This window comes from Physeter macrocephalus, chromosome 4 (assembly GCF_002837175.3).
Source record: "Physeter macrocephalus isolate SW-GA chromosome 4, ASM283717v5, whole genome shotgun sequence".
NCBI lineage: Eukaryota > Metazoa > Chordata > Mammalia > Artiodactyla > Physeteridae > Physeter > Physeter macrocephalus.
In genome coordinates, this window is record NC_041217.1 from 36,742,263 (window position 1) to 36,769,948 (window position 27,686).

Below are 27,686 nucleotides of genomic sequence, written 5' to 3' on the forward strand. Positions count from 1 at the left end.
CTAGGTAACGATGCGGGTGAGCTATTTTTCCTTAAGCTCATCCAACTTCATTCCCAGAATATTCCTGCCCTTGTATGGTTCTTAAAGCTTTGGAAACATAGTGCAAAGGCCTGACAGTAACAGCTGTTAAAGCCTCCCTGCAGATGGAAATGAAAGCCAAACTAGCATGCACATGTGAAGGGGATTATCAACCAAATATGTTGACTTCATCCCTGGATTTTTGCAGCAAAAATAAATGTATGTTTCCAGAATAATAATGATGCCTTCCACTTCTATCATGTCCTTCTGTACAGGACTCCAAGACAGTCTATTTTGTCATTTGTCCACTTAATGGGAAGGATGGAGGAAAGAGTATAAATATTTCATAGTGTGACCAGCCATCTCAGTTTGACTGGGACTATTGGTCACCATAATTTTTTTCTCCCAGTGTTACTGTTGTTTTTAACTTATATGACACAAATTATTCATACTTGTTAAAAAACTAGAAAGCATACACACACACTAAAAAAAAAAACTCAAGAAAACAAAAAACAACATCATCCAATTATCCAGATATAAACAATTTTTATTGTCTAGGAATAAATATGTATGTCATATTTATATAATATATATTATATATTTATATATTTATATTTTAATAAACATTTATATGCATTTTATATAAAATATATATTTATATATATATGAATTTGTGGAATTTTGTGTACATACATATATATATATACATTCACACATACACACATACCTACAAACACACATACACACACACACTACTTTGTTACCTGATTTTCATTCTTCATGGAATTTAGCATGAGTGTATTTTCAGGACTATACTGTACCGATAACTATAATTATTCTTAAAAGCTGCATGGTGTTTCATTGTAAAACTATTCTCTGCTATATTCAACCAATCTCCATTGGTTGTCTCCAGGTACACACACACAAACCAGATTTTAGCTCTTAAAAATAGAGCTGCAAATAATACCATTAACATATAACAGAGAATTATCTAATTATTCATTGGTGACTTTAATGTCCACATAGCTTATCCTTCCCAAACCCCAGCTATCTTAAATTGGGTTTCCCCAAAACAGATCCTGAGTTGAGGATTTGGGTGTAGGTGGTTTATTTGGGATGTAATTCCAGGAAGCCCAGTAGGAAGTGAGACAAAGGAAGAAAAGTCAGTAACAGGTGGATTACTGAGTGAGTTTCATGTGTGGGAACTGGGGCTCAATACAACTAAAGACCTTCAGAGAGATTGTAGAACATACTTTAAAACTGTATGTCAGAGGGCCAGTAAATTTGGGAATTTATCCACTAATTCCCTTCCCTCGTTGATTAAGAGTCACATGAACTCCCCACCCCATGAAGGCCAAGGACATGCTTGTGTCCAGAGAACACCCTCAGGCAGAGAGATGAAGGAAAGCATCAACATTTCTGAGAACTGTCTAGGGTAGACTCTGGGGTGGACCAAGGAGACATAGGAGAGCCCACAGCATCTGTTCCACGGCCCTCTCAGTCCTTGCCTTCTTCTTCTCTGATGGTGTTGTGTTTCCCCTACCAGGGCACCTTTTGTCAGCAATATCTACACCTCCTCCATAACATCATACCCCCCAACTCCCTCCTATCTTTCTCATTCCCTCTGGTACCCATCAACATGACGACTCTTTTGTCACACTGGAACCTTTAATACATTGATACAACCACCTTTTCCCTGTCAGCTAACCCCTTCAAGTCATCATGTCTATTCTTAGCCATCATTATAATCACTCTCTCGCATATTTCCTCAACTCTTTTGCCTATCTCTTTATGAACTGAGCTAGCCTAGCAAAACTCCTTTCCTTAGTTAAATCCAAATTTCTGTCTCCTCTGTGCATGTACTCAAACTGTCTTCTAGACATATCATCTTCTTCATACCACCTTCTCTCTTCTGAAACTTCTGATATCCACCCCATCCTCACACTCAGCTGATTATCATGTTCTACTTCTTTAAAAAGATGAATCACTCAGAAGAGAACTTTCCAAGCTTCCACCACAACCATCTCCCATCTGCACTGGTGTCCTTCTGTTACTGTTAGTCTGGATAAACAACTTAGTGTCCTGTCTCAAGGACTGAGTTTTGTCCCAGATCTTATCCCCTCTTACTTTCTTGAGAACATAATCAATTACTTGTTCATTCCCCTGCATCAACAACTTTTACCCCTCTCTTTTAGATCATTTTTATCAGGTCATAATCATGGTAAGTATTTCTGCCATCTTAAAAATACCATCTTGAGACCACATGCCCCTTTAACTTCTGCCTCTTTTCTTTGGCCCCGTTTTAGTAAAACTCCTCAAAATAGCCACACTTACTGCCTGCAATTTCTTCTCCTTATCTCAAATCCCAGCCAACTAAGCTTCCATTGCCACGACTCCATCAAGGCTTCTCTTATAAATGGCAACAATGGCATGCATCTTACTAAATCCAATGGCTAATTCTCACCCCTATTTGACTCTTAGCTGTATTTGAGTCAGTTGATCACTTTCTTTTCCTTGAGATATGTTCCTCACTTGGCTTCAGGGACAATATGATTTTCTGGTTATCATCTTACCTCATTGATCTCTCCTTCTCAGTCTCCCTCCTTACCTCCACAAAGTCTAAGGTTGGAAATGCTGGAACCATCATTATTTTCTATTTACACTCAATTCCAACATCTACTCTTTATCTACACTAATGTCTTTAATCAGGCTCATGGCTTTACCATATGTTTGCTAGCAAGCCCAAATTTATAGATTTAATCTAACCCTCTCCCAGATCTCTAGAATCATATATCCAACTCCAGCTTTAATAGCTCTATTTGGATATCCAAAAGGCATAGCAAATCTCTGACACCCAAACCCAGATACCTGATCTTCTCATCCAAACCTGCTTTTTTCTCAGTCTTTCCATCTCATTAAACAGCAACACCATTCTTCCAGTTGTTCAATCCAAAAACCATATAGCCATCTGTATGCCTATCTTTTTCTCACATTTTATAACAAATCAGCAAATCTTATAAGCTCCAACACTCAAACTATATACAGATGTCAACAACCGGGTTGGTCCAAGCTGCTATTATTTCTTTCTTGGATTACTGTCATAGACTCCTAAGTGGTTTTCTGCTTCTGGTCTTTCCTCTGTGATGTTTAATTTTGACACCAGAGCTAAAGTGATGAGTCAGATCAGTTATTCTTTGTTTGAAACCCACTAATAATGTTAGCACTTATTCAGTAAAAGCTTAAGCTTACAGGGCTTGGCATGATCAGACCCCACGTTATCTCCATGATCTCATCATCTCCTCTTCCTCTCCCCATTTCCCACTTCATTCCAACCACACCGACCTCCTCATTATTCTTCAGTTGGGCCAGACAGACACCCACGTCAGCATTCTTGCCCTTGCTGATATCTATGTAGCTCATTTCCTCAGCTACTTAAGCAGGTAACTCAAATTTCACTTTCTCAGGTCTTCCCTGACCACCTTATTTAAAAGTGTAGCCACCATTTCCCCACATCCTCCCATTCCTTATGCCCTTCCAAACTTTATTTTTACCATAGCACTTACCAACACATGACATAATATTTTATAAATGCATTCATTTATTTTATATCTCTTTCTTCTAGAATGCAAGCTTCATAAGAGCAAGGGTTTTGTCTATTTGGTTCTCTGTGCATAGAAACATGTAACAGGTGGCATGTAATAGGTGTTCAATAAATATTTGTTGAATACATGATTAAATGAGAACACGGTTTGGTTTTACAAACAGGTTTTAGCTGTGTGACCTTGGGCAAGTGTTTGGAACATTCCAACTGTATTTCCTTACCCATTCAATCATATGGCAAAACCCAATTTATTGTACTGTTTTGAGGATTAATATATGCAGAAGAACCTATTGTACCACTTCGCATGAAATATACATTCAATAAACATCCACTGAATCTATTTTTCCTAAATAGAGATTACCAAAATTTCTAGCAAATTTTATTTCTTCCATAGTTCCCATCCTACTGCCTGCCCTTGGGTATTTTCACCTCTACTTTATATTTTCCACTCATTTTGCTAATCATTTACCTCCAGCTGCTCAACTGATCTTGAATGGATTAGTGCTTTGTGTCAAATAATCAGTTCCTTTCTTCCATTCTTCTATCCTTCTCTTTATTGTCCACCTAAAGACCACATGTAGGTAATGTATAAGACTTAACACTTCAAAGAAACTTTCCCAGGTGCTTAAAATTTAATTTTAAAGCTAAAATGTACATCATTGAAGGAAAATGACTGAGCTTTAGTGTTAGATGAATGCAGAAATGTGTTAGATGGTTATATATTTAAAGAAAGATATCTTGAGAGAGGTAATACTTGATTTTAACCCAAGGATAGGTACATTGATCAGAGTAATTAGTGTTAACTGCGGCAACAAGTAAACCCCAAATAATATGGGCTTAACACAATAAATGCTTATTTATTGCTTATGGCACAGTTTGATGTGAATTGAGGGGCTGTTCCTGGTCACACCTCCCCCAGGTGATGATGCCTATGACCTTTTCAATATGCCATCTGCAATATCTGGCCCCCAAGATCACCAAGCATATCCTTTATCTGCGCTGGTCCTAGAATAATGCAGCTTATAGGCTTAAAACAGAGTCTTGATTCCATGTGACTTGACTCAGGGAGCATCATTCTGATCCCCAGGAGGGCACGGGGCTGCCACAAATGGCTGTGTATTTCAGAAACATTTGAAAACAACAGAGGATTATGGCCAGCACCCCAGAGAGACTTTTCTGAGTCTCACAGTGTGGAATTGGAGAACAATGGTGCACCATTCTCAACCTATTACCATAAGACAGTAAGATATTCCTGATACTGGCATGGAAATTTATGGGTCTGTTGAAGGGACAGAAACATCTATAAATCAGGTAAACAGGTGTGCACGGGATTACAGGTTTATTAATGAAGTGATGGGCCTTTGAGAGAGAGAGAGAGAGAGAAAGATTGCATTTTAGCAATTGTCATAAGAGGTTTGTTTATGATGTGGACTGTGACCTTGGAGGCCAGCACAATGGCACTCTGCATCTTTTGAGAAGATTATAGTGTAATTATAACTCTAATGGGCTTCAGGCAAAGACTCTTAGTAACCAGAAAGTTCCTGTTTTCTCTCTCAGTAAGGCATGTGCAGGTGATATATTGGGACTAGCTCACAGGCATGGTACTGCTTAAAAACATGTCAGCAATTAAAAGAGAAGACAAATGAATTTCCAGAAATAAATCCCTTACATTTAGAAGGGGACCTTCAAACATAAGCAGTAGCTACTTTCCTTAGGTGTGTCTCTTTATCTCTCCCTCTTCCTAACTCTACTTTTACCTCTGATTTCATTTCTTTGTCTGTATTCTTTTTGGTCTTTCTATCTGTGTTGTTCCTCTGTAAACCTGCCTTATCTCTAGCATCTGGCCTGTGCCTCTGCCCTAAAGGAGGATCAACTCTGTCTCACGGACCATATAATCCTTTACACTCTAATGAAATAATACTTTAGTGTCTATTTTTCAAGATACTGTGCCAGGCCAAAGGAAAAGAAACCCAAACCAAAGCTCTAATTCCATTGTCTCAATGAATATAAGCAGGACGTGTCATACAAACTAGCATTCCGAAACATTATATTCCAGTGGATATAACAGATGATCTGTAATCAGCTTATAATTTCTGTAACAGTCTATACTAGACCAGCCAGACCTAGATTTTACTCTTAGCTACTTCTTGCTATGCAACAGAATTCTCTGATGTCTTTCTGATGATCTACTTTTATAGCAGCTGAGAATTTACCTCAATCTGGAAAGGACTTTGAGAGGCAGTATCATCCATCCTCTTGCTCTTCATAAGAAAGATATGCATAGAGATAAAGAGAGAGAGAAAAGAGAGGTGGGATTCCCTTCTTATTTTTAAGGCTTTGTCCTGGAGCAAAAGAGAAATTGCTATGAAAAGTATCTAATGGTATTTAATATTCATTAAACACCTAAGGTGTGCCAAAGACTGTGCTAAGCATTTTGCATACATCAACTCATTTAACATGTACAACAATCCTGAGAAGTAGGTGTTATTATCAGGAAACTGAACCGTGGTATTGTGTGGCTACTGTGGGCTGGTTCTTCACACACATTAACCTCATTCAACTGCTGAGAAGTTCTTCATAGCAGCCATTATAATCTCTATTTTATGGGTCAGCAAACTGAAGTTTAAGAAGTTTAATATTTGACTAAGCTAATATAGATGGTAAATGGTAACTTTGAATCTATATTCAGGCTCATAGAGTACTCCACATCTTAGAGTACTCCCTTTCCCTCCCATCATGCTCCATCCTGAGCTCATTCCAGGCAAGATTTTATGTTCTTATGTCTAACCTAGATCCCCATAGTAGAGTTTATCTTGGTTCTCTCAGTATCAATCACTAAATCAATAATATTTATTATGATTTCTCAGTATCTACTCTGTGCAAAGTCTAGTGCTCAGAAGGGAAAGAGATAGAAAAATAAATAGGAACTGGTCTCTGCCCTCAAGGAGTGATGATCTTAATTGGGAAGAAGAAAGAGAATCTCCTGATGAAGTTAAATGGCTTTTCCAGACAACAATGGAAAACACGTCATGAAGCAGGATATGATGAATGGCTGAAAGAATGTCACAGGCAATATGTGCTGGAGACTTTCAGATGAGGGAGAAATGGGGAGCAGATGGTCACTGTTCTCTGCATAATACACCTTCATATATGTGAAGCTCATCATTAGGCCCTTCAGGAACCCTTTGTTTAGGATAAATCTTCTCATCTTTCCTTGAGAATATTATTCCCCACTCCTTTTATCCTTTCCCCGCTTCTGTGCAAAGCATGGCTGTACATGTTGAATGCGTTGATGTTTCTTAGACAAGGTGGCATCTAAAAAACAATTTAACAATATGAATCCAGAGAATCTTTCCTTTGAGTTCCTGTGTGAGTGGAGGCTTTTCTTCAGGTCATTGGACCACTCCCAAGCCATAATGAAAAACCAGTGCTGACCCAATGTACTCTTCATTCTGATATCCCTGAGGAGATGAAAACATACCCACTGGTATTTTCACATTACTCTTGGGACTGGAGTGCATGACCATTCCTACACCTCAGCCCGTGTGATAGACTTCAGGATTAGTGGGAGGTGGCGGAGGAAGCATGGGAAAATTTCCCAGCACTCTCTTAGCACCAAGATGTACCTTCCCACCCAGGTAGTGGGGCCACCTTTATAGATACATTCTTAGGTGACCCCTTTAAAATATAAATACTCTTGACTCCTGTGTTACACAATCTCTTACTTAAAAAGGCCTAGGGGTGTGTTTATGGGGCCTGATGAGGGAGGGTGGGTGATGCAAAGTAAGATAACTGCTGTTTGGGCTGAAAACAGAGTAGTTGGGAAAGAAATGCAAAAGACTTGAAGGGCTGAATCCACAAAATGCAGATGGAGACCCTTGAAGTAAATCATACCTACTTCACCATCCTGCCAGAGACTAAAACCTGGTGAAAAGTTCACGGCTATGGGGCTTCCCTGGGGCTTCCCTGGTGGCGCAGTGGTTGAGAGTCCGCCTGCTGATGCAGAGGGCACGGGTTCGTGTCCCGGGTCCGGGAAGATCCGGTAACCTTTCATATTATAAGTAAAATGAGAAAATCAATGAACTTAGAATTACATGCTTTTTATTTAAAGAGGAAACTGGGGTACTTATTGCTGATAACTAGGGATTACATTATCAAAGGACTTTAATTCAACAGACACATGCTGAAAGAGGCAAATTTATTTGTTAAAAGAAGGAAATGAAAAAGAAGCATCTTTCAATTTACTTTTGAATTAGAAGAGTCTGCAGATTAAAAGATACTGGTCCAGGGGCTTCCCTGGTGGCGCAGTGGTTGAGAGGCCGCCTGCCGATGCAGAGGCCACGGGTTCGTGCCCCGGGCCCGGGAAGATCCCACATGCTGCAGAGTGGCTGGGCCCGTGAGCCATGGCCGCTGAGCCTGCGCGTCCGGAGCCTGTGCTTCGCAGCGGGAGAGGCCACAACAGTGAGAGGCCCGCGTACCGCAAAAAAAAAAAAAAGTAATGAAAAGTTCACGGCTATGGAAATATATGCACCGATTTTTTTGGGTTTTTTTTACCCTTCAGTCAAATGTCAAACACAAATCCTAGGAGACCAAAAAGTTAGACCATCATAAATGCCCTCTATCTCGAATCAAAGATGACAGAGAAGGGCTTCCCTGGTGGCGCAGGGGTTGAGAGTCCGCCTGCTGATGCAGGGAACGCGGGTTCGTGCCCCGGTCCGGCGGAGCGGCTGGGCCCGTGAGCCATGGCCGCTGAGCCTGTGCGTCCGGAGCCTGTGCTCCGCAACGGGAGAGGCCACAACAGTGAGAGGCCTGCGTACCGCAAAAAAAAAAAAAAAAAAAAAAAAGATGGCAGAGAGAGGGAAAACCGACATGATGCCAGGCTGCTCCTGAGGGGCCCTTGTGCAGCCAAGCCCATGACTAACTCATCCAGCTAGAGACCAACAGGCAGCAGGGAGCCCTACAGGCACACAGAGCCGTGGGAAGAGGACTCCAGTGCTGAACTCTGAGGCAGAAGACGCAGAGCTTTAGCTGGAGATGTGCCATTGTCACTTAAGCTTATTCACCTTCAGATTCATTATCTTTAAATGGTGCTAATTATATTACAACATATACCCATGGGTGTTGGGATATTTAAGATATTCTGTGTTACAGCATATCAGGAAATGGTTGTTTAATCTACGTATCCCATTGTCCAAGGAGAAAGGAGTTTGTAGGGAAGAAGTGGGTCAAAGAAAATAAAGACAGAACAGAGCGATCGCTTCAGGACAGTTACCTAAACCCTGTACAGTAGTCGATTTTGGTGGCTGAGGATATTAAATTTGAACTTTCATGAAGCACATTGTTTCAAACTCAACTTCATATTGTTCACTGTTGCATCCTGTGCATGTAACTGTTGCTCACTGAAGGTTACATGGGAGATAAATGGATGGATGAATGATGGACTCCCTTAAGGAGTCACTTGATATTTTCCTCAAAGTGATGGCCTAATCAACCATAGCAGGTTATGTCTCAGAGACCATGGGAGTGACCCCTTCCAAGCGTGACAGTAACAAACTACCTCGAAGGACATCATCCTGGAAATCATTTCCATCTGAAACTCTTCAAAGCACATCAGAATCTCACTCTCGTTGTGCTGGCAGCACCCTTTACAGCCCGAGTCCTTTCCTCTTTCTGCTCAAGCCCATCTGCACATGGGTTCAGTGTGTAATCTTGCCTGCTGTAGGATTACTGATGACTGACAGCCATTCCCTGAGAACATGGAGTCTGCCTGTAGCCTGGCTGTGCATGGATGCTTCATGGTGACAGGATTAAGTGCTGAAGCTTCTCCAGGGACAGCCCATGCTCAGGATGTGTGTCTGAGATACTGTCAAACATGGCAGCCAGGGGATGGCTACTAGGCAATGACGCCTCCTGTGCGTGAAGAGCAGCACAGAAACAAAGCACCAAGGCCCACTTGCAGGCTAGCTTCCTTGAGCACCTTACATTTGTCTGTCTGGCCAGGAAGATGTTGGTGGGAAGCAAAGGACCCCATCTGCCTTACCTCCTTTATTTTGATAGGTGTTTTCCCAGTAATTAAATGTGTTATAACCTCAAAACCCAGCTGGATGCCTTGTAGACATACAACACACTGTCATCTAAGTCCAGGGATTAAACTTCCTGAACCAAATATTTGACAGGACATATGAGGAAGAAGGAAGTAGGAAGGTAAACAAATGATTGCAGTTTCTGGAACCATCAGAACACACTGGGGTTTGGCCACCGACAGGAAAGAGTCAGCCCACTGAATTCATGAGTTGGATTAATACGTGTGTTTTTTTTTTTTTACTACTCAACAATTTAGATTCAGAAGAACGTTTTATTCTCAGGAACGCTTGACTTTCAATTGTTAACTCTTAGTTTGTGACGAATATTAAGGCTTCAATGAAAAATATAGGTCTTGCTCATATAATCTAGCTCACAAATGGAGCTAGATTGGGGGAAAAGACCTCCCACATCCTTTGTGGATCCCACTACTTTTTTAATCAGCCCAGTAAGCTGAAGTTAAGAACATGCTCCAGGCTTGGGATGAGAACAGGTCTTAATTCCTGTTATTTGCATCCCCCTCTCCTATCCCACCACCTCTTCCAACCCCCCCATGGCCTCGCAGCTCGGGGGCACTGCCCAAATAAGTATTCCCTCTCCATTTGACAACTGGGCTCAAAATTCTTCAGGAGGAGAAGAAGTGGTACCATCTAAAGGAAAATTCTTATCACTGTTGTTAAAACTAAGAGTAGGAAATGACAGACCTGGGGGACTGAGGTAATTGGTCTTGTTCAGATGGACCCTGATCACAGTAATTTAGGTCTTTGGGGAAGCCCATTCCCATGTGTTCTATCACCTCGCTGGGCAGGTAGAAGGTGACTTTCTTACTTTCCTTGAGTGATGATATGGATCGCTTCGGAGAGAAGCTGAGATATGAAACCAGCACATCCTTCCCTCACCTGTTCTCTTCTTGTCCCTGTCACCTGACTACCTGGCATTGCTCTGCTTGCTATTGGTTATTAATGATCCTCTCCTTATTTTGGCCAGTTTCTTGAAATCTTTAGCCACCACTGGGGCTGTCTCTTCTAGAAATACTAACGTTAATATAGGCTTGTTGCCAATGACTCCTGTGGACATAAGGTCATTTAGAATTATATAATGATAGAGATCATTCACTTCTACATCCTAGTTTATAGAATGGGACACAGAGGCCAGAGAGTTGTAATGGATTACCCAAGTTCAGATGGATTCTTGTGGCTGAACAGGAATGAGAATCCAGGTGTTCTAACTCCAAGCTCACTGACCATCCTGGCCATTGAGTTCCTTACCAACTCTTTTCAATGATTCTACTCCATACTCCATGATTAAACTTCTCCTGTTTTCCTATATTCATTTGCTTGAGAATTTTGCAGCTCACTTTTTATCCATCTTGTTCTCTATAATCTCTGGGCCTGCTACCATGTTTCCTCCTTCTGCACCCCCAACCCACCCCAACTATTGCTCTCTGTTGTTCACTCACCTTTAGGAAGACACACAGAATGGGGTGAATAAATTCTGTTATTACTTGTCAGTGAAGCCTGAGGGAAGTTATTAAGAAGCAGCTCTTCCTAGAGATGTTTCTACTATCCCTGTTATAATTGTGGATGAAATTTCAATATCAAAGTTTAAAGTATTATGGTTTCCCTTTCACTTTCTTTTATTTGCAGTTACCCTGGGAGGAGAACATATCCAAGGAGGAATGCTCAGTGCAGTACTTCCCAACCCAGGTCACACTGCAGGATGAAGAACCATCTAAACGTGCTATCTTGGACTCCAGGAGTACAAAATAGATGGAGATGGGTATAGGGAAAGGGGTGGACAGAGAAGATGCCAGAGGAGGAACAATCTGGGGGTGGGGGGTGGACCACACCAGTTGGAGGAAAGGATTTTCCAGCTTTGGTTTGGTATTCTAGTACAGATGGAAAAGAAGGCAGGTGAGTAAGTTTTGTTTCAAGAAAAGGAATAGAACTGGATTAGAAGAATGTGGTAGTGATTAGGCCCCCTAGGAACCAAGGTAAATACAAGAGCTCTAATGCTACTGTGGTGGTTTGGAGAGTCAGAGGGAGACTTAAAGAAAGAGGGGATGGAACACTGCAGGACTGGACATTAGGAGATGTGGTTTTACTGTCAAATTTCTTATGTGACTTTGAATATGAGATTTCTCCTTTCCGGGCCTCAGTCTCTTTAACTGTAAAATGAGTCAGTTGGACTTGATTATCCCAAGGTCTTGATTTCTTCCGATTCCACCGATGCCCAAATTCCCTAACGTTGCAGTTCCACTTGACCAACCTGTGCAGGTGTAACTTTCTCTTGGCATCTCCACAAAGAAGCTGAGTCATATCCTTTCTCTTCTCTTGCATGCCTCTCCTCCAAAAAGCAAACCCTTTTTGAGTCTTTTATATCAAACAAATCCAAGCATCTTTTTGAAGCCTTGTTTTTCTGAAGGCACAAAGCCCTGGGGACACCATTCCTAGTGAACTCCCTCCCCACCTTACCCCTGCCTTTCTTTTTCCCAAACTCATCCTCTATACCTAGCAGGTCGAACTCATTTAAAGTGTAAATGATAGCAAATCAGGAACCTCCTGCTGCTTATAATGATAACACTTCCCACAATTTGCATGATAAAATTCAACTGATTTCAGACAGCATTACTTAGGACAGATAGGTGACACTGGGGCTCTATGAGGGGAATAAATTACCACCTCAGGTTCTATGCCATCACAGCTGTGGATATGTATTGGCTGACATTCAGCCTCAAACCAAAGCACAAAGCCTTGTCTAATGGAGCAATGAAAAAGCATATCTAGGAAATATTAACAAGTTCCGCATGGTAATTTATGCAAATACATGCCATAACCTAGCTGAAGAGGTTCAGCTTACACCTATAGGAGGGAGCTGCACTAGCCAGGGATTTTATGGAACTGATACCATCTCATTACATCTCAGAACTGTGGGTTTCCATACAAATTAGCACTGGAGAAGGCAAAGGTGGCAATTAGTCCTCAGACCACCTGCATCAGAATTACCTTGGGGTGCCTATTAAATGCAGTTTCTTACGGCAGACCCATTAAAATCAGAAGCCCTTCGAGCAGGCCTGAGAACCTGCATTTTAATAAGCTCCCCTCCCTCCCCCCGCCCCAGGCAGTTTAGACCATCTTTCTGAACTTGGCCTCCCCTAGTCAGTACTGTCTACATCTAGGTTATTCACACAATGCCCTACTCTCTTACTCGATGAATTGTCTAAGTCGCTTCACTCGTCTCACCCTCAAGCTCCTCATCTATAAAATGAAAGGTGGACCCAATGGCACCTTAAGTGTTTCAAGCTGAGATTCTCTTGTAAGTCCAAACACGGGCCAATTCTGCAGGCCGAACAAAACATACATGCAGGTGGCCAGTTGGCAGACTGTCCGGATGGACCGTGTAGCCACGTATCTCTGCAGTTCTGCAGCCTCCCAGGAACCAGGAAGACTGCACAGCCTCCCCATCCATCATAAAGCTGCCTCTCTGATTTCTTGCCCACATGGTCTCTTTTTAGTCTGGAAACCATGCTTATCCCACTGCTTCTGCCAGAGCTCTGTCTAGACCCAAATCTTTTCTCCTGTTGGTGACTTAAGCTTTTTTTAAAATTTAAGTATAGTTAATTTACAATGTCATGTTACTTTCAGGTATACAGCAAAGTGATTCACATATATACATACATACATATATAATATGTATATATATTCTTTTCAGACTCTTTTCCCTGATAGGTTATTACAAAATATTGAGTATAGTTCCCTGTGCTATACAGAGGTCCTTGTTGGTTACCTATTTTATATGTAGTAGGGTGTTATGTGTTAATCCAAACCTTCTAATTTATCCCTCCTCCACTCCTTTCCCCTCTGGTAATCGTAAGTTTGTTTTCTGTGTCCGTGAATCTCTTTCTGTTTTGTAGATAAGTTCATTTGCATTTTTTTTTTTTTTTTTTTTTAGATTTCACATATAAGTGATATCATAGGATATTTGTCTTTCTCTGTCTGGCTTACTTCACTTAGTATAATAATCTCTAGCCATATATCCAGAGAAAACTCTAATTCAAAAAGATACATGCACCCCAGTGTTCACTGCAGCACTATTTACAATAGCCAAGACATGGAAGCAACCTAAATGTCCATCAACAAATGAATGGATAAAGAAGATGTGGTATATATATGTACACAGTGGAATATTATTCAGCAATAAAAAACAATGAAATAATGTCTTTTGCAGCAACATAGATGGACCTAGAGATTATCATACTAAGTGAAATAAGCCAGACAGAGAAATGTTTAGGTTTTTGAGGGTAAGAGCCATTATGTTCTTTATTTCTTTGTTTTGCTTTTGAAGCCTGGTTATATTTTCCACTCTTTAGTGTCTCTCCTCTCGGGAAATAATACTTTGTATATTTTATATGCTACAATATTGCTAACACCTTCTAGGCACCTGCTATATAGTAGGCTCTTAGTAAATATCATTGACTGAAGGAACTCAAGGAAAATTACCTGCTGGGATAGGGAATGGGAAAGAGGGAACTAGAAAGCTATATACCTGGCAGGGGTATATTTTATTTATTTATTTTTATTTTTTATTATTTTTTTTTTTTTGCGGTACGCGGGCCTCTCACTGTTGTGGCCTCTCCCGTTGCGGGGCACAGGCTCCGGACGCGCAGGCTCAGCGGCCGTGGCTCACGGGCCCAGCCGCTCCGCGGCATGTGGGATCTTCCCGGACCGGGGCACGAACCCGTGTCCCCTGCATCGGCAGGCGGATTCTCAACCACTGCGCCACCAGGGAAGCCCAGGGGTATATTTTAATAGCTCAATATATTAGTACATAAAACTCACATTTATTTACAACCAAATATGCTCAAGTTTTTCTACACATAGTATCACATTTATTCCTTATACGTCTATGAGGCAGCTATTAATATATTCATTTTACCTGAGGAAAGTGGCCTCAGATAGGTTAAAACACTTATCCAAACCTTCACATTTGTAAGTTGCTGAGGATGGATTCAGTGCCAGGTTTGTCTGACAATAAAACCTAAGTATTTCCATCTCAGCTCTGTGTCTCCCAAGGGAAGGTCCAGCAAAAAAAGTGTTAATCCACTGTTTCATCTAAGTCAGTTTTTCCCCTACTTATTGTTATTTCCTTCTTTTCTGAAACTAGTTTGTCTGCCTTGTTAAGAGATTAAAAGCAAGATTGGAGTTTGTTTAGGTTGGAGCTCAGCTGTTTCTGCAGCCAAGACAGCCAACTACTGACTCCTGGCATAGCTGGGTTGAAGTGTAGCTCAGAGGACCAAACCATACTGCCACCGTGCAGGGACTGGGGGCACTTCTCAGAGCTCATGTCTCCAGGTTACACATTGCCTTCTCTTTAATCTTTCACACTTTTCCAGGCACCCGTTATTCCATGAGTGTTCCCTAGGTGTTTCCGTCTGCACTCCTCATGATCTCTCAGGTTACATAAGCTTTGGGAATGATGGAATGTGGCCAGATAAAACAAGGGTAATCCAGGCAGAGGAATCAGTATGGACAAAGACTCTGTGTAGCTCTAACAGTCCAACAGAAGTTTTAATCCTACACTGTCTTCATTATTAGAGGTACTCAGAGGTCCTTTCTCTTATTTCTTTATTTTTCCTTTTTGGCCTCTCTTTATCTCTGCATGGCTCACATACAAACTCCCTGAGAAAGAATCTCACTGTTCAAGGGGTCCTTATCATTCCTGCTGAGCAGAGTGCTTGAGCCAGGCCATCTGATAGCTTGATGGCCAAACAGAGACCAGTGGTCCATTTGCAGGGTCAGGTTTCCTCATGAGGAGAGTGGGCGTGGCAGGCCCTTGGTGCTTAAGAGTTTCCTCTGCAATAGCCTCTCCTCCTACTTGGCTGAATGCCTGGCCATTCAGCACACACAAGTGCAGACACACGGGCAACAGTTATTGCTGGGCAAAAAGGTACCCAGGTAGACATAGCTGTGTGTGCGGGGATGGGGTGGTGTGGAAGACGTAGTCAGCAGCGGTGGAAAGATCATGATAATGAACAAAGAACAAGTATTATAAGATGGCCCACTGTTGGTGATCCACCACCTTCTGTATTTAGAGCTGTGCAAAGGACGTTCCTCTGTGGACTCAATTTCCAAAACACAAAATCTAGCCTCTGTCTCCTTAAACTCTTCCCCTCTCTTTTTATTGGAAGGCATCAGGCCATGGAAAACTGTCAGCCCACCACGTGGCCTGTAGCCACAGCTCCTGATCCTTCTTCGGGAAGAATGTGTTCGTCACTGGTAGAAGCACAGCTGGGACACATGCAAACCGGGAGGCAATGCTTATGTTTTTTCCTAAATTCAAAGCACAGACTGTATTCTGGCCCCACTGGGCTCCACGTCATCTCTCTCTCTCTGTTTTGGTTCTGAGCCTGCTTTCCTTTGGTTGCAGTGAGGTCTGGTTTCATCACTTTCTTCCTCAAGTCTTTTCTGTAACTGTTCTCTTTGCTCCCAAAGGCCCACCGCATGGGGCTGCCTTTGTTTTTCTCACAAATGGAGTTGTCAGCATTGAAAGCTCTTTTCAGAGAGGCAGGGAAGAGGCTCTTGGTTTTCTGAGTCACAATCAGATGCGTTATTTACACTTCTATCTGCTTTCAGGCATGCGGCATAAACATAATGTCATAGAGAGATCCAGTATTCGTGGGCTTAGGATGGAGTGAATGTGTGTGTGTTGGGATAGGCCATGGCACAACTCATAAGAGGAGAAAAATGAGACAGAATACAAAGGGGAAGAAACAGAGGAAGAGAGGAGGAGCTTGTCACAGGAAACCCATTGGTAATGGTACCACAGCCCCCAGGCTTCGGTATCTTCCCCCCAGGGGAGTGTTTTTAATGTCAGATCTTTTCAAGGCTCCCTTTAGCTCAGGGATTTAGTGGGCATTTGGGCATCATCCAGTGTGACATCCAGAGTGACATCCATCAAGTGCCCCTTTGGGATCCTCTTCGGGCTGATGGGATTAGGGTTGTCACTGTGGAGACAGGCAGCTCCACAGTGACCGTGACCAGGAACACCAGCCCGAGGAAGGAAAGCCACAGTGAATGTTTTACTCTGGGCAGTCTCCCTGGGTGCCAGGCTCTGTGCCCCAAGGGCAGTGCTTCAGTCTTCACCTTTCATTTGTCACCCCTGTTTTATGTCTGTCCTCCCTAAAGGTGGTCTAGAGCTGAGGAATGAGTGAGACGGCCCTCCTCTGCAGGCTGGAGGCCAAGTTCACACGTCACCAGAAGGACCCCAGTTTGGCTTTGCCAGGTTTTTCACACCCTGCGCAGCTCTGAAAAATGCCCTTTCATGAGCTGATTCTGATGGATGAGAGCTCTACTCGGGGACTGGCTGTCGGTCCCTGTCTGATCCTGGCTCCGTGACCACACTCTCAAGGACTGCTGATGAGGACGTCAATGAAATAACGCCAGCCACTGCTTTTCTTTCCCATGGCGCTCAGCACTGCTAGGGAAAGGTGCTTTGCAGTTTATCAACACCAACGATTAATGGAGGGGTAACTGACAGTGAAAGGAGGCCAGTTAGGGTGGCAGGGACCATCTAACCTTACATTCCTGGGGCCAGGACCTCCCAAGGGAGCAGACTACCTCCTGAACTAGCAGTCACTGAGCTGTGAAGGAGACACATCTTGAGTTCCATGGGGCCAAAATTTAGGAAATGCTGGCCTGGTGCTGGAGTGAACATAAAATTGCAATGCCTAACAAAGTCTCTTTGTTGGATTAAGCTTCTGATTCTGAAGGGGGAGTCATTTCCTTAATGTGCAAAGCCACAGGTTCACAGGCTGGCCATTAGAGCTGGAAATGACATTCATTTTGTGATCTGGGGCCACTCCTGTAAAGTCCTGCAGAAGATAATTTGCCTGGACTCAGTGATAATACCTAGTCATTTCCCAGAATTCAGTGATAGTATCTAGTAATTCATGGCTGGAGATCCAGTTATGTAAGATATTAGTTCCTGCTAAAATGCAAAAACCTCATGGAAAGGATAACACACTGAGCATTGAAAGTCAATAATGTGATTAGGATAATAGCTATACCAACCAACATTTATCAAGATGTTATCATCATCACCAGGATCGTCATCGTCATCATCACCATCATCATCAAGCCATTAACGTGCACCGTATTGAGACATATTTGTTACAGGAACCATTTTAGGCACTTTCAGTGCGTTACTCCTTTGATCTTCATTACGACACTATGAGGTCAGCATCATCACTATTATCCTCTTTTTTGTAGACAGGGAAAGTGGAACAGAGTATTTAAGTAAGTTGGCCCAGGCTACCAAACATAGGTGTAGTACAAGCAAGCAAACACAGGTGCCAGAATTCTAAACTACGAGCTCTTCTAAACCATCTGGGGTCTTTGACGTTAACCACCATGTAGCTGGGGTAGAGCAAACAGATGGGTCTTTATGTCAATCCTAGGGCTGTGTGACTATGGGCCTCTCTATGGCTGATTCCGTATCTCTGACATGAGAATACAAGTACAAATCGAGTCAAGAGGTCCAGAATTAGGTGGAGGCAAGGGAGATGCCTGGGTACAAGATTGAAGGAGGTGCTCCCCTCAGGGTAATGCATGAGGCAGCCCTGCACTCTGACCCTGGAAGTCAGTGCCTCCTTATGTTTTGTGGCCCAAGCAAGTGGATATCAACTAACCTCATCCTCGTCTTGGCCCTAGGAGCAGAGGTTAAATGAGATCCTTTATTCAGGTTTCTGGCATATAATAGGTTCTTAAATATGCATTTCCTTCTTATTCTTGAGACTAATATTATTAGATCTTTCCTAGGGAGCACAACTGATTACAAGACAAGGAAGAGATGGCAGAGACCTACCGTCCTTGGATTGGGGTATGAGAGACAAGAAAGGGAACCAGGAGGGCTCTGATGACAAACTCATAGTTGCTTAGGCTCTGCTTGGTTCACGGGAGGCCACCAGTGGCTTTTCCTCCTCACGTGCTGAAGATCTCTCTTTAAAGGAACGGGGAACCAATGCATCTGCGGTCCCTGAGAGCCTCCTGTTTCTGGGCTCCCCAGACACTTACTCTGTCGTGTTCAAGATGTTTGTGTTCCCCCAGCCCTTCTGCAGTCATGCCTGCTCTCCACAGGGCACCCACATGCACTTCTCGGCAAAGAGGCCCCTGCCAGGGGAGGGGATCGCTTTGTATAAGCAAAATAAGCCTTTGGAATAGCAGGATATTATGGCCTGAGGGGACCTGCCAGACCATTTCATCAAACCCTCTCATTTTAAAGATGTTGCACCTAAGGCCCAGGGAAGAGGAGTGACTTATCCTCTGTCCATAGGTTAGGGTGCACTGGGTCTTCTGTTCTGGTTTTACATAGCTTTCTTCACTGTGCATGCAGCGTGCCACCAACGAGGTTAGCAGTGGACATTGCAGGGCAGGAAGCTTGCTCTTAACAGCCTAGCCTTTCCCCTTTCGGAGAAAACTGCTTTTAGAAAGCTTGAGGGTGACCCACCTTTTCCTGTCCAGAAATTCCACATTATGTATCAGTAACTTTCATGAAAGAAGAAACTATATTACATACCCCTCCTCTCTGGGTAGGGGGGATAGAATAAGTGAACTGTGTGTGTGTGTGTGTGTGTGTGTGTGTGTGTGTGTGTGTGTGTAGGTGATGGAGAATTTGGAGCTTATAGTAGGTAACAAAACAGTTTCTCTTCCTGTGAAAGCTAATTGCAACCTTTTCCATTCCCAGGATCTAGCACAGGGCTTGGCACAATACAGGCTCAGTTTCTGAGCATCTCCCTTTCCTCCCCTGCCATCTTGTATTCCCAGCCCTACGCTCCTAGAGGAAGAGCCGAGTTAATCTCGACCATATGGATGTTGCCACCACAGCATGACATTTATGCTTTAGGGGACTACTGCTTTATGCATCTTTCTCCTCCTTCCCTATCTTCCTAATGATGACAAAGTCACACGGCCAGTTCTGTTCTCTTTTCCCTCAAGTCACAAAGTGGTTCATTCTAGGAGTCTGGTTGCTTGTTAATTACTGATGAAATCTGATCTAATGGAGCCCCCAGCCTTATGGATGCTCTGATTCCCTGGGAGCTGAGTATTTAGATGGGTATTTAAGGTAATGTCTCCCTCAGCCTTGGGGAAAGTAACGAAGTCAACATCGACCCCAAGTACCCAATGCTTCTGAGAGAAATGCTTGCCATGCACTATTGTCCCTCCCAGACGATTTCTCTCTGGTCACAATGATTCATATAATCCAGCCAGAAATAATTTTGAGGCAATTTGGAATACCCAAGTAATTATGATATCTGCTTGTAGGTTTGTAGTCCTGAATTATCTTAGAAACCGGAAAAATTGCCTCTGCATCATTCATTCCTGTATATTCAGTGCTTGTGTGTGTGTGTGTGTGTGTTGGTGTAAGTACTTATTTAGACTAATTGGCTTTGATAATACAAAAATAATTCCATCAACATAATTTTATTTAAACTTTGCAATAACCCTGTATGGTTATTTCTATTATCTACATTTTTTATTAAAGAAAGAGACATGGGACTTCCGCAGTGGTCCAGTGGTAAAGAATCTGCCTTCCAATGCAGGGGAACTCTGGTTCAATCTCTGGTTGGGGAACTAAGATCTCACATGCTGTGGGGCAACTAACCCCGAATGCCACAGCTAAGACCTGAGGCAGCCAAAAAAAAAAGGCTTGTCTGAAGTCATCTAGCCAATAAGAAGCAGAGATGGAACTTAAAACCAGGTTTATTGATTTCACATTTAGTGATTGTTCAGTGACACCAGAGTTACTTTCAGAAACATTCCCAACATGTATTGGTGCCCTGCTTCTCAGAGTATGGTCCACAGACCAGTGGCATGGGCATGTCCTGGGAGCTGGCTAGAAATGCAGCATTTCAGGTCTCACCCCAAACATACTGAATCAGAATCTGCATTTTGACAAGATCCGCAGGCAATTCCTCTGCACATTGAAGTTGGAGAAGCAATGCTTTAGAGCAGCGCTACTCAATAAATATATGGTATGCATTACATATGTACTTTGAGTTTTCTTATAGTCACTAAAAGGTAAAAAGGAACAAGTGAAATTAGTTTTACTTTTATTAATACATTTAGCCTCAAATATTGAACCTATTATATTAATATGTGTCAATATAAAAATGATTAGTGAGACATGTTATATTCTTTGTTTTTTGGACTAAGTCTTTTGCAATCTGGTGTGTATTTTATACTTACACATCTCAGTTCGGGCTGGACATGTTTCATGGATTCAAATGCGCTTGTGGTTAGTGATAGCGCTACTGGATTGTATAGATATAGAATGGTGATGGAGTAGGGTTCTCAAACTTCAGCACAGATCAGAATCATTGGGAGGGCTTGTAAACACACACGGCTGAGCCTCCACCTACAGAGTTACTGATTCAGTCAATCTGGGTTGGGACCCAGGTATTTACATTTCTAACCAATTCCCGGATGCTGCAGCTGCTCCCAGGACCACGCTTTGAGAATCGCTGCTCTACAGGTTCCTTGGCACCTTAGAAATCATAAGGTTCTGTATTTAAATGAGAAAAACAAAGAGGACCCAGGAATGCAGGGGGACAAATCTCAACCAGAAGAAAGAATATCAGCTTCTCCGCCTGCCAGGAGGAGTGAGTAGGATGGTGGCTGGGTCCTGGACCCAGCTGTCCACAGTAAGACAAATCAGAATGCAGATTTTTACCTGCCCTACAAAGGATGTGTATCTGAGTCTAGATGCACTGACTGCAGAGTTCATTGTTACACTAAAGGTTAATTTCAGAGGGTGCATCTACACATCCATGGGCCTTCTTGACACTTTCCTCCCCCTGGACCCAACACAGAATCTCTTACCACGTTGTATCCTCTTCCGTGAAAACTACCTTGGATCTTCTCATTCCTTATGTCTCCATCCCACCTCCCTCCTGTCCTACCTGGAAGCCCCCTGGTAGTTATCCCTGCTTCTAGGCTTCTCCCACCCCCCAATTCATCCCGCACACTGCAGCCAGAGACCTTTTTCAAAGGTAAATCTGTTCGTGTCTCTTCTCCGATTTAAACAACCCCCAAATCTTCCCCTGAACCTCAGCATGAAGTTCCACCTTATTCGCTGACCTTTGATTCACTTCATGGCGGTCTTTGCTCACTCTCCAGTCACACAAGGCGTTGCTCTCCCTTCAGCATCATGCTCCGAGACACTGACCTTCCTCCTTTTTGAACAAGAAACGGAAAGCTTTTTTCTGACTCTGGGCCTCCACACACATGGTCCCTCTGCTTGGAATTCTCTTTCTCCTCTGATTTGTTGGGCCTCCCGTGCTTCCTTCAGGTCTCAGCAAACGCCACTTCCTCCGAGAAGGCTGATTGGACCATAGCTTTCCCATCCTCCAGGTTTATTAGAGCACCTGATCATATTTTTCATGCCATTTAACACGATTTGTTATTACTTGTTTACTTGTGCATTTTCTGCTTCGTATTGGCTTCCCTCAATAGTCTACAAACAACCAGAAGAAAGGTAACACATATTTGGTTCACTTCTATATACAATTTAACCCAGCACCATGACCAGCACAGTAGTAGAACCTTATATATCTGTTGGATGAATGGATAATTCTGTCATGTTAATAAATTAAATGAGATAAATGACAGAAAAGATGATCTTGAGTATGTTTTCAACTGCTCAAGGCCACTGGGTAATAGTAGCAGAGGAAGTATTGTTTTAGTCAACAATCTTAACATTAATATAAGCATATATGTTCTGAATGTTCAGAAATGGTCCAAGAAAACAAAAATGGACCAGGCCAGGCTAGCTGGGTTGTGAAGGTCAATGTCAAGAAGAAAATGTATCAGTTATTCACAGCAAAATATTTGTCGGGAGAGGCAGCCTAGTGCCATAGAAGACAACGATTATTTTCTTTATTTGGACAACAGATAGAAAGAACCTAATAGTTCCTTTGCCAATTTAAGTTAAATTGAATCCAGCATCGTTGCTTACTGTAGGATTTTATTTTTAGGCTTTAGTTAACAATCTCTAAGATGTATCCCGTTTCCTTTTATATCCAGACCACAGCTATTAATTCCCAGTATCTTTGTTGCTTCCCTGTGTAGGTGCAGACAATATGCAATCTCAGGAAGAAGGGATTGCCTGCCCCTCAAAGGGGTGCAGCCCGGGAAATCCCAGAGGCGGCTTGGCCGCAGTCTCGCGTTTCATAGCTGCTGGTCCAGGCTGGACTGCAGAGCACTGGGGCTGGGGAGTAGGGGCGCTTCATTGCCTGTTGCAGAGGTTCTAATAAATCAGGCAGAATCCCACAGAGGGGCCGCACCAATTCCGGCATTTAGGCGAGAGGCGAACTGAAACAACGCTAACCCATTCTTCATCCTGCCTGGCGCTGCCTTTCTCCTGGAGGTGCCTTTTGTTGTGACCTGACTAAAACGGAGTTCCGGAGCCTGTGCTATTGTGAGCCTCATGATCTGGCTCCCAGCGTGTATTTGGGGGGGTGGGGGGGGGTGGGAGGGGGCTCATGATCTGGCTCCCAGCGTGTATTTGGGGGGGTGGGGGGGGTGGGAGGGGGGCGCACACCTCATATGCCTTTCCTCCCTCCTTTCTCCTTTTTATTATCGTTAATAATGCAATATTGAGACCAGGCTGCTAATGCGCCTAAACTCCCTCCTGTTAGTTTATTTTTCGCCCTCAGACTGTCACTTCAGAGTAAATTACTTTTCTCTGCATCTTGTTCCAGCCATAGTACACCAGCATGACCCTCCCCGTCCCACCCCGTTCTCATTTCAGGATTATTCTGTTTCTCTCTCTACAGTTTACTAAGCAAGGGAGGGCGTCCCATCTTTCACAGTTAAACCTGCGCCACATGGCCCCTCCTGCGATTGAGGCATCACTCTTGTTGTGCTGGATCCAGTTGGGTTTTAAATACTTACACAATACACATAGATACGACCTATAAATAAGTAAGTAAATAAATAATGTATAGCCATCTCTGGATGTTATTTCTGGAGTTCTGTGGAGGAAGATTTAGAGGCGAGGAGGCAGGGTGAGATCTGTTTTGGAGGGAGAAAGCCGAGCACAGACAAGCTGTAGTCCTCGCCATCCGCTGCCACTGCCGTCTGCTCCGTTCTGGCTCCTGTTCATTTCACGGCATGCTAAGCATTTCCTTGTCAATTGGGAGATGTCAGGATGTGAAAACAACCAACATTAAGTAGATATTTGGTGCCAGCACGACAGCAAGAGTCTCAAATATGCTTTCGTCTCCTGTTCAAAGATGCTAAACTGGTCTCCTTCAAACAGCCACCATTTCTGTGTGCTTCCTTTGCTATTTGGGACCACAAAGGGCTGAAAACTCAGCACTGCTTTCTCTCCCTTTAAATTCCCCCCTGCTTCCTTTCTCTCTTCCTTGTCTTCACATAAGGACTCTCAAGCCTTAGGTGAAATCCTAGCTCTGTCATTTGCTACGTGATCTTGGACAACTAATTTAACCTATCTGTGTCTGTGTCCCTGTCTATGAAGCAGTGATGATAATAGTATTTACTTCATACTGTTTTGAGGACTAAATGAATTAATACATGTAATGTGTTTAATACCACACTTCACACTTTAAAACACTGCATAGATCTTTTTTTCTTATTCTTCCTTTTCTTCTTCTCCTCCTGTCGCTTTTTCAATCTCTCTCTTGCCTTTCTTTTTTACCACTGGGAATTCTGACCTCAGGGGGATTAACTTTTACTAATCACTCACCTGTCTATTCTACACAGAACTGAACGTGTTTCCACTGTTCGATTGATAGTTGCAGACAGTGCTATGCAGAACCATCGGAGCCTGAAGCAAAAACTCAGTAATACTGATCCTGTATTTGTTTAAAAATTTGATATTTTGTTCATCGTGGATCTTTTTGCTTTAATTTTGATTTTTTTTAAAGTAGTACATTAAAATGTCATTTATCTTGATCACTGAGCTTTCTGACAACACTTTACTTTGTTCCCAAGGCAAGTGCACTGTGGGCCTTGCTTGCGTTTCTTTAGCCCCAGCCCTGGCTGTCACAGAAATCAATTTTCTTCTAGTCACCCTATCTTTTCCTTTTAGTCTGTGTGTGGACCCTTGTAAAGGACATATCTTCTCTACAAATGGCCACCTACCTGGTACTGATCATTGCAGAGGAAAGGAAGTGAGACTCAATTTCATCCAGAAGCAAAAATTTCTTTGGACTGAACATGAAACAAAAGGCAAGCAGGGAAACACATTTGAGATCTACGTGACCTAAAGGTTAAGGCTTCACATCTTCACAGCTGATCCGTGAAATCTCGTCTTGTCAGTCTTGATAGGACACGAATTAGGGCGAGCCAGGAGGTGGGGTTATTTATGAACCTGACACTCTGGGTGCAAGTTGGTGCTGATGGAAGGGTCAGGCAGAAGAATTCAAATGGCATAGCTTTCCCTTTCCCATTTCTATCCAAGTGAGTAAGAATCTGCCGTGGGATTAAGCATTTTTATGGGGGTCTTCTGCTGTGCCCCATGATAAAGTAGGGACTGCACAGCATTTATCCCTTACAGTTCTTTTGATTTAAGACTAAAAGAGTGCAGCTTTTGGTCAAACAAGAGGCTGACTGCACAGGCTTCTAGACTCTCTTGCTAATAGAACCACCTATCACAGTGCTGAACCCATTTCCCCTCAGTGCTCAGGACACTGCTGGAAAATTACGTAAAGCTTTCTAAGCTTTGAGGGTCTTGGGGGGAGTCTCAGCTCCTTTAAATATGCCCTAGAAAGAGCTACTCTCTAGTAAATGTTGAAGCTATTCTATCTCTTCCAACTCCACACAAATCCTCTAGATAACACTACCCTAATGGCCAAGCCAGGCAGCGTACATGCTTGGGATCACACAAGTCACTGAGAAAACCTGATGCATGTTAACCTGATGCAAGTTTGGTTTGTTTTTTTTTCCAAGTTGATTCTGCTTTGAAGGAAAGTGTCAGTATTGCCTTTGTTTTTCCAATGTTTTCAAATATGCCTGAAGAAAATACCAACATGTCAGAATTAGGAGCATTGAGGCTCTTACCTATGTGAAAAACTTTCAAGATCTATCCTGGTACTGAAATCTTCAAAACAATGATTCTCAAATTTCAGCATGTATCAGAACCACCAGGAGGGTTTATTAAAATTGTTGGGCTCCTCCTTTGGAGTTTCTGATTCAGGAGGTCTGGGGTAGGCCCCCAGAATTTGCATTTATAATATGTTCCCAGGTAATGTTGTTGCTGTTCCTTGGGAGATCATGCTTCGAGGAACATGAGCGTAGACTCTAGGTGCTCGTTGGGTCACAGCTTCGAGTCAGTGCTTTTCCTGATCAGTTGAACTACCTCACCAATTTGGTAGAGAGAAAATGTCTTTCCCTTTTCATCTAGGTGCTCGTTGGGTCACAGCTTCGAGTCAGTGCTTTTCCTGATCACTTGAACTACCTTACAAATTTGGTAGAGAGAAAATGTCTTTCCCTTTTCATCAGTCAGGGTAGGTTATATTCTTACTAACATAAATTCCTTTTCGGTGTCCTATCTTGTGTTATCTCTGTCCTTCTCCATGTCCTGGCGGTCTTTTCCTGCCAGCTGGTGGGTAGGAAAAGAGAGTAAGGGGAAAGCACACCCACTTCTTAACCAATTTGGCACCTATCCGGTGTGGCACATATCACTGGAAGGAGGGAGGAGAATGGAGTACGGCAGTGAGCCTAAGAGGGAAAAGAAATATGTGTTGGTGAATTTAGAGTCCTCTCTGCTACACCCCTCAAGAATATTTGGGAGTTCCCTCTTGTTTGGTATAAATTCTTCCATCAATGGTCTCATTTTTCCACTTTACATCAACTGTATCAAACACTGGTACTTATATCCTGTGTTCCTTCCCTAGTTATTTGGTAACTTGACATAATCCATCACTCCTTCCTAAAGAGAAATTGTTCCCTCTCTGTGTAATTGGGATTTGAGGAAACATATCATCAGGTAGGGGAAGATGCTGGTTCTTCTTTAGAGACTTGTGGTTCCTTTCTATAAGGACTTCTGAGACAATAAAAAGCAATTTGACAAACCCCTTTCTATTTTAGATGGCCCTTATTTCCTATACTCTTTTGTTAATGGGAAGAGAACAGGGGTGGGTAGGGAGTGGAAGGGAAAAAGAGTAACTTTTTATGTTCCTTTTTACCCACCTGACTGCTTCTATATTTCAATTACGTATGGTCTGTGTGAGAACATGAGAATGAACATCTGCCCAGACATCAGGTTTTGTTGCAATCAGGATTCTGACAAATTGTATGATGTATAACTATGTATGTAGGCAGAGATACTTAAAATAGTTTGGAAATCATCACTTGCATGCAGGCATATTGTTGCGTATGATGAAATAACGTCATTGTGTGTCGAGGAAGGTTAAAAGGAAGACACTGAAATCAGTTTCTCTCCCACCTTCTTGTAGTTTACAGGGAGAGAATGAATTGCTATAAAATCTATTCTGGCTACTGGCAACTCTGACCATATACTTATTCATACACTTCTCCTTGCCCTTTCCAGGGTGTCTATTTTCTATCTAGAAAGTCAATGAAAGCAGCTCCTCTTTAGAGCTTTCATATCCCCTAGAAATCGTTAAGACGAGGAACCGCTGTACTAAAATCATTTCGAAAAACAACAAACTATTAAATGTATGTAATTCCTTATACTTTTTGCAATAACCTTGCATACATTTTCTCCTTTCTCCTTCCTTCCTAAAATCATTTCGAAAAACAACAGACTATTAAATGTATGTAATGCCTTATACTTTTCACAATAACGTTGCATACATTTTCTCCTTTGGTGTTATTTATAATCTTGCAAAAATATATATGTATAGGGTGGGTACTATCTGTTCAGTTTGCAGATGGAAAAAATGACATACAAAGTATCAGAGTCACTTGCCTAAGGTTACCAAATGAAGATGGAACTAGGTCTA